An 8,785-nucleotide genomic window follows, 5' to 3' on the forward strand; every position below is an offset into this window, starting at 1 on the left:
TGTGGGAAGATTTGCATAACGCCGCCCAAATGTTCACGCAAAGAAAGAAGGCGTAACTTTTATTCTCGCTGTAGTATTGTTGCCGCCGCCGCCATGTCGTGAAGCGCTGTGTGCTTCGTTGTGAAAGCGAAACTACTTTGTTTGGTCTTCCAAAAGAGGACGATATCCGATATGGGTTTTAATGTTTTTGTCTCGTCGCTCCGGCTGGACAGGGCATCACAGCATGGTAAGGGGCGTAACATTTCCGTCACACGCTTGAGGTATTCGGCCAATCACAACGCACTGGATAGCTGGCCAATCAGAGCACACCTCGCTTTTCAGACCGATGAGCTTTGTAAAAATCGACGCGTTTCAAAAAGGCGGGGCATAGAGGAGAAACAATAATGTACAGTATGTGGAAAATAATGTGTTTTTTGAACCTTAAACCGCATAAACACATTTCATTACACCAAATACACACAATAATGTTCTTTTTAGCAACATCATATGACCCCTTTAAAAGTAACTTTCCCCAACACTGGTTGGTAGTTACTTACAAAAAAGTACCTAAAAGTGTGGAAAGTAATCTCTTTTGAACATGATACCGTATGACAATGACATATCATTGCTTTCTTTGCAAAACTTAAGTGTTGATTTGATCATACAGCTATGATTTGATTAGGGCAGCCACAAATAATCATTAATAATTAAAGTAATCGACAAGTAATCAGATCACATCGCTTTACAGTAGTAAATAATACATTTCTATGGACAAAACACACATTAGGTATAGTGGAAGACAGGGACCTTATATATATATAGAAGTAATTTGCCAGGCTTACCTGATTAATAAGTAAATAATCGACAGATTAATCGATTACCAAAATAATTGTTAGTAGATTTGGTTATAAAATGCCGTCACAATCAAATATTCCAGACAGCCATGCGGTAAATAAAAGTACTATGATATTACAATCACTGTACTTCAGCAGTACTCTTTTGTAATGAGTATTGTTGAGTTTTTAAAAGAAGTTTTTGGATTATGAGCGTTGCTAGGGTGTTGTGAGTGGTTGCTAGGTGGTTAATCTCTCTGATATACCAGTCACTAGATAAGTCTTGGGTTTTTCTATGGGATCTTTTGCTTATTTTATCGCCACAAACACTCCCTCCATCTGACAGATAGCCCCGCCCCCAAACTCACGCCATTGGTCGGGTCAGGAGTTGTTGTTATGTTGCGTATCTCAAACAAACAGATTGACGTTCTGAAAGGGTGTTTGCTCTTCAATGATTAACTCGTAGTCACTGAACATTAAACTGACAGCAGGAAGTGTCGATGGTGAAGATGACGCGGAGGAAATATCAGGCAGAAGCAGAAAGAAACTCCCATCTTTTGACTCGTCTTTGGTTTAACTCTGCGGATTCTCTCTCTGGCTGAGTGACATTTCGATTATGAAGGAACACGTCTGTCGTAATATCTAACCTGGAAGCTTATCAGTGCCATTTAAAAAGCTTTAGCTGGTGTGTTTTTGTCTTTGTCCGCGTCGGTCTTTCCTCTGGGCTGTTATTGTGGCCCGATACACGATCAGCGATGAATAATTAACCCAGAGATCAGCTCAAGTGAAAGTTTATTCAGATCTCACTCTGAGCGTCTCGGTGTGATTGTGACGTAACTGGAGGAGCCCAGCGTCAGTAATCTGGGATCTCTTTACAGCAGGACACGTAGAAAGCTGACAACACTTTCAGGGCTATGAGAGCACAATCTCATTTTTTCTCCTCTCAAAAGATATTGAACTCAATGTGGATTGCCTAGTTTCATCATTTACTGTGGTTTTCAGCTCTGGAATATGGTGAGCTTGATTTGTTTCCCTGAGTTTCAGTTCCTCTGTCATGCCGGATAAGTCAGGCATTTCTTGGAAAAATTGCATAATTTTTTATTGTCTTGTCATAGTCATCAAAATCTGACCTAGTTTATTTGGAAACTTTTTAACTAGATTTTTACTGTTTTTACTTTGTGCATTAAATATTTAGAATCTGCTTGGCGACAATAAAAATGATGGTTCCTCTGAATGATAATAAATCTATATTATATTAAATATATAAAAAATTGAGGCTGACCAATGTTTAATACTTTTTAAATATTTTAAAATATTGGGAAAAAAATCTAAATTTTTTTTTTTTTTAGCAAGGACACATAAAATTGATAAAAAGTGACAGTAAAGACATTTATAATGTTACAAAAGATTTCTATTTCAAATAAATGCCGTTCTTCTGAACGTTCTATTCATCAAAATATCCTAAAACACCATGCATCACAGTTTCCACACAAATATTGTGCAGCACAACTGTTTTCAACATTGCTAATAATCAGAAATGTTTCTTGAAATCAGCATATTAGAATGATTTCTGAAGATCATGTGACACTGAAGACTGGAGTAATGCTGAAAATACAGATTTGATCACAGGAATAAATGACATTTTAACAAATATTCACATAGAAAACTGTTATTTTAAATTGTAAAAATATTTCACAACTTTACTATTTTTACTGTAATTATAATCAAATAAATGGTGAGAATAAGAGACTTCTTTCAAACACATAAAAAAATCGTACAGACATCAAACCGTTGACTGGTAGTGTATATTTTCCTGGAAATTAAGAGATATTAAGATGTCTTTGAAGTTACTTTTTAGGGCTGTTAATTTATGCATATTACTTACAAAATACCTGTGATTTCTCAAAAATTGCAAATTCTGATTTTGCGTAATAAAATGTTTATATGTAGGCCTACAAGTTCCCACGCTGCTATAAACTTAGTCTAAGTCTAATGAGCTCTTTTGAGGATGAAATAGTTGCTAAATTTTTATTTATTTATTTATTCATGTCATCAGATCTATATCATCAGATTTATTTTGGATATCAACAAGCAGAACTGCATGTTGCTTTTGCCATGCAGCTATAATGTGGTGAAAATGCACAAACTTAGTGCATTATTAATACCAGCAGAATGTTAATGTGTTGTGTGTGTGTTTTGTTTTTTTGTGCTTGCAGGTCTGAGTGTAGCCCTGTGTCATGGCCTGCAGTGTTGCTAAAGCAGGCCCTGCTAATGGCTTCCCTATGAAAGCGCAGCTGCAGATCGTGGGTACGTTTGCATATGTTTCCACCTGTGATTTTATCTGATGTGACATTCTTCCTCATCCACAACCATCTGATCACTGGACTTTGATGTTCTGCCACATTAATGAACGCTAATATTTCAATTCTGATGGTGTTACAGAGCAGTAAAGGAGCCGAGGTGCACAGGTCCCAGTTTTCCCATCTCCGTCTCGATTATTGCTAATAAAATAGAATAAAAGGCCAAAAAATACACATAGGAACGCACAACACAGAGCTTGTTTTTTGCTTTAATTCAGCAGAGATCTCCAAACTAAGGAAATTATCTTCAAGAAGTGTGCGTGTTATTTGTGCATGACTGTTAATAATAAAATATAGAAAGTTAATAAACTTCCTAAAAGTTCTGATATATTAACATTTTCTTTCTGTGCTTGTGCTGAATGGCGTGAAACACTAAACTACTGAACAACATTAATTTCATTTAGTAGGACTGTGCAATTTGGACCAACCAAAAATCATCTAAAGTAAATATAAATATTTTATTTTTAAGATTTTATTTCATCTTAATTTTCAAAATTTGTCTTGAAGCGATATTTTGCTCATATGGTGAACATAATATTTTATGTTTCTTAATAGCTACAGACCAGTGTTATTTTATTTTATTATTTATATACTTTTAACATTTTTATTAATATCTTCAATTAGCTTTCATTTAATATTTTCCATTTTCTTTTTATTTTTAGCTTAATTTTTTTCAGTATTCATCTTTTGTATTATTATTATTTTTTTCCATTTTTCATTCATTTTTGTTTTGGGTTTGATTTATTTCATTTCTGTTTAGTTTTTCATTTCACTCATTTCGTTTTTTAATTTATTTCTAATTTTAGTGCTTAAACTTATTTCAGTTAGTTGCAAAGGCGACACGTCTGATTTAAATTTAGTTTAAGTTTTTCATCTAATATTTGATTTTATTTCAGCCCTATTTCAATGAACAAAAATGTTTTTGATACTTTTACTAGTTTTAAGAGAATTTGGAATAAAAAAAAAAACTGATAAAAGAGCTCGATAATTAGTAATTTATCACATTAAAACAAAAAATGGACATTTTCTATACAATCACTTTTGTAATAATATGCAAATTTGTGCATATTTAATGCACATTATTTTTTAAAACACAGTTTCAATACAGTGTATTTTCATTTTTAAAGAGAAAAGCATTTTAACCTGTACTTCCCTCTCAACACAACCTGCTTTTCTGTGGTAATGTTTAGTGAAAGATCCGTCAGAAGTCAGCATGGGCCCAGCGGTGTTGTTTTGACCATTTGTTCTTCCTGTTTGCAGTGATCTCGGCCAAACTCAAGGACAGCAAGAAGAACTGGTTCGGCCCGAGTCCGTACGTGGAGGTGTGTGTGGACGGCCAGTCCAAAAAGACGGAGAAATGCAACAACACACACTCGCCCAAATGGAAGCAGCCGCTCACTGTGTGAGTTTGCCTTGATTTCAGGCCTGTATTTGTGATCTCGCACAGGCTCGACCAGTTCCTGATGCACATTGTCATGCGGCTCAATTCTCTATTAAACTGCTTTTGTCCTCCTGACGTGAAGGCATTGTTAAACAGTCAGTGGCGATGGCGTCAGAACTCACTATAGACTCTATAATTGGTGTGTTTGCCGAGTTGATTGTGTGTTTGTGCTGTTTATCCGTCAGGATCGTGACTCCGTTCAGCAAGCTGATCTTCCGTGTTTGGAGTCACCAGACGCTGAAGTCAGATATTCTGCTGGGCGTGGCCACGCTCGACGTCAGCGAGACGCTCAAAACACATGACATGAAGAGTGAGTGTTTATGCTCTGCTGCTTTAACCACAGTAACCACATTAAAGAGCACAGCACAAGTCTGCCTCTATTAGCAGGGTTTGTTTCATAATGTTGATCACTAGAGTCCTTCTGTTTTGTTTTTATAAAGCAAAAATGACTTCTTTCTCTATTTTTTATTTTTTGAGTTATAAAAAGTATACATATTTTTGTTATCGGAATACTCCTTGCACATATCATACAAAAAATACCATGTTTACTAGCTCTGACAGGAGTTATAATATTGGGCTAGATTAGTAAGTGATTGTATCATGTAGTTAAATTATATAATTGTAAAATATATTAATTATGATATATTGTTATCATTTGTTATATAAATCTAAAAATATATTTATACATTTGAATTAAAATAATAATTTAAAATTGAATTTAAATTAAAAAATGTTTCATTGATTTTCTGCATTTACTGTTTTTATGTAACATGCAAAAGTTACCATGTTTACCAGCTCCAACAGGAGTTATAATATTAGATAGACAAGGTTTTTAATATAAATCTAAATAAAAAATATTGATATTATATATAAATTATAATTTGTATTTTATAATTTAAATTAAATTGTATAATATAAATTATTAGATTTAATTTTCATAATTTAAATATAAAATCTAGATATATTTTAATTAAAACGAAAACATTATTTAAAAAATAAATCATTCAAAAATTAATTTTAAAAATATACATATAATTATGTAAGTAATGTTTCATCGATTTTTCTGAATTTACTCTTTCACATATTATGACAAAAGTTATCATGTTTACCAGCTATGACAGCTGTCACACAGTATTATAAATAAAATATATTAATATTACAGGATATATAATTTATATTATACAATATACATTTCTATAATTGTGGAATTTTTATAATGTAATTATAACACATATAAATATAATTAATGAATAATATAATTATAACACACATATAAATATAATTAATGAATCATTCAATAATTTAAATTTAAAAATATAAATGTATTTTATATTATATGATATAAATTAATATAACTGTATAATATGTATTATGTTAAATAATATCTATAATATATACATATTTTAATTAAATTAAAAATATAAATTATATATAAAATAAATCATTCAATAATTTATTTTAGATTGAAAAAACTATACATTTTAATTATATATATATTAGCCCGACCGATATTAGGGAGTAAAAAAGGGCCGATATCGATATATCGGCCGATATTCTTTACAGGCGAAACTTACTAGAGAAGTGTGACATGATGTACCTCTGTAAATAAATATAAATTCACGTCTCGCGCACTTTAATGCCCTTTGAATGTATCAGCAGTTGTAATGAAGTTGAGTGCCATTTTAATGCTGATTGTTTTTGTTTGGAGCTTTTCGGACTCGTCTCTTCATCAGCGTGTCTCTTTGGTTGTGTCTCTTTCAGTCTGTGAGGTGGTGCAGACGCTGCAGCTGTGCGCAGACAGAGATCAGTCGGATAACATCGGCGATCTGTCCGTGTGTTTGGGGACGGTCTGCAGGTGGATCCCGAAATGTTCCAGTCGGCCGAGGCCAACAACCAGAGTCAGTCGCTCTGTTTGTTTGAATAACAGTGCTACTTAATATTTTATGCCAAAAAGACCACAAATAACTGATGTTATTGTTTTCCAGATACTTTAAATGGGGAATCTGAGATTCATGAAGACTCAAGCAGAAGGTATCTTCAGATTAGTCAAAGTGCAAGTGTAAATGAAGACATTTTAGCACATACAGTTTCTTAAAGGGGTCATATGATGCGATTTCAATTTTTCCTTTCTCTTTGGAGTGTTACAAGCTCTTGGTGCATAAAGAAGATCTGTAAAGTTGCAAAGACTAAAGTCTGAAATCCAAAGAGATATTCTTTATAAAAGTTAAGAGTCAGCCACACCTACCTAAAACGGCTCGTTCTAACACGCCCCCACATATCTACGTCACGATGTGGGAAGATTTGCATAACGCCGCCCAAATGTTCACGCAAAGAAAGAAGGCGTTTATTCTCGCTGTAGTATTGTTGCCGCCGCCGCCGCCATGTCCTGAAGACGCTGTGTGCTTCGTTGTGAAAGCGAAACTACTTTGTTTGGTTAAGTTGTTATTGTGCCGATGGTAGTTTGTTTGGACCAGAGATGAAGGGAACCTGTGATTGGTTCAGGAATGTCACATGTCTCTAATCATTTTACATACGTGATTTCCAACTAAGCATCTGAGTCTGATGTCTTGTGTTTTTGTGGAGAAGCAGAGATCCATCTCCATCGGTCACAGACGCTCAGGATCAGCCGTTGGCCCCTAACGGCCGCGTGAACGGAATGGACTCTCCTTCGGTGTCATCCAGAGGGTCACGACCCCAGAGACCCCCGCGACCCTCGCGACCTCCCCCGCCGACCCCACACAGACCCACGTCTTCCCCAGGTGAGACTGGACGCACGGACATATTCAGTTATAGCATTTAGATGTTTAATGCTCTGCTGTTTTATGTTGAAAAATGTCGGATGAAGTCAAAAAGAAGGTCAAAAAAGCCAAAATTATCCAGACTTATTTATCGGTAGATTTTTGGCCAGCATCAGCTGACAGTGACTCTTTTATGGCCTATTAACAGAAACTATTTTTTAAATAATTAATAATTTTTTTTGGTAAATATTATTACATATTAGTACATTTTATGTCAAATAAGTGTTAATTTAATTTGATGAATTTGTTAACATTAAGTTGTATTACTGTGTATCATGTAAACACACTACTGTTTCTGAAAGAATTCTCACCAGGGGTGCATTTATTTGATTAAAACTACAGTAAAAACAGTAAAATTGTGAAATATTATTACAAATCAAAAGAACTGTTTTCTATGTGAATATCTGTCAAAATGTAATTGATTGCTGTGATCAAAGCTGAATTTTCAGCATCATTGCTCCAGTCTTCAGTGTCACATGATCTTCAGAAATCATTCTAATATGCTGATTTGCTGCTCAAGAAACATTTCTGATTATTATCAATGTTGAAAACGGTTGTGCTGCTTCATAGTTTTGTGGAAACCGTGATGCATTTTATTTTTCAGGATTCACTGATTAATAGACTGATTTAAAAGGAGTGTGTTTATTTTAAATATAATTTTTAGTAACATAAGTGTCTTTACTGTCAATTTTGATCAGTTTTAATTAGGGGTGCTCCGATCAGAATTTTTGAGGCCGATCACAGAAAGTTGTATCTGCCGATACCGATCACCGATACCGATTTTTTAAAAGCCTTCTTTTTATCATTTATAAGTATTTATAGTGATACTCCAATCAGGATTTTTAGACATTTATTCAGGGCCTGAATTTCATTTTAGAAAATGGGGGGAATTCCCCTCTTAGGTGACTCTTGTGAGAGGAGAAGCAGCTTTCACACAGGAGTCTGCTACTGATCCGTGTTTACCACAAACACAACATTTATCCCTTATTTTGATTTCAAATCCAAACATTGTCACTGAAAATGCTTTTTCAGCATTGTGATTCTTTTTTTACACAGTGCAGTAATACAATCTTTTACAGACATGTTTAAACACAATAAATATAAGCAACACATTATTCAATGCTTTTTACTTTTGCATTTACTTCTAGATTTAAATATTAAGTTGCTCAAGCAAGTGGCAAAACATTTAAACTACTTTTCTTGCGTTATCACAAACTTACCAGTGACAGAAATAGACAGCTCTACTGCCTTTTCTTTTGCATTCAAATCTTTATTACAAGCAATCCTGCGGTTCATAAATAACTTTGTTTTCCTTCCTCCACGAGTGCATCTATTATTGCCTTGTTTATCTAAAAGTGCTCTTTTCCTTTAAAC

At 34.1% G+C, this 8,785-nt stretch overlaps 1 pseudogene; it reads left to right on the forward strand.

Moving 5' to 3' along the window:
- Window positions 1-8,785, forward strand: part of LOC107653226 (E3 ubiquitin-protein ligase Itchy-like) — a 29,504-nt pseudogene that overhangs the window by 2,160 nt on the left and 18,559 nt on the right.

Source organism: Sinocyclocheilus anshuiensis, unplaced genomic scaffold (genome assembly GCF_001515605.1).
Source record: "Sinocyclocheilus anshuiensis isolate Anshui unplaced genomic scaffold, SAMN03320099.WGS_v1.1 scaffold143, whole genome shotgun sequence".
Taxonomy (NCBI): Eukaryota; Metazoa; Chordata; class Actinopteri; order Cypriniformes; family Cyprinidae; genus Sinocyclocheilus; species Sinocyclocheilus anshuiensis.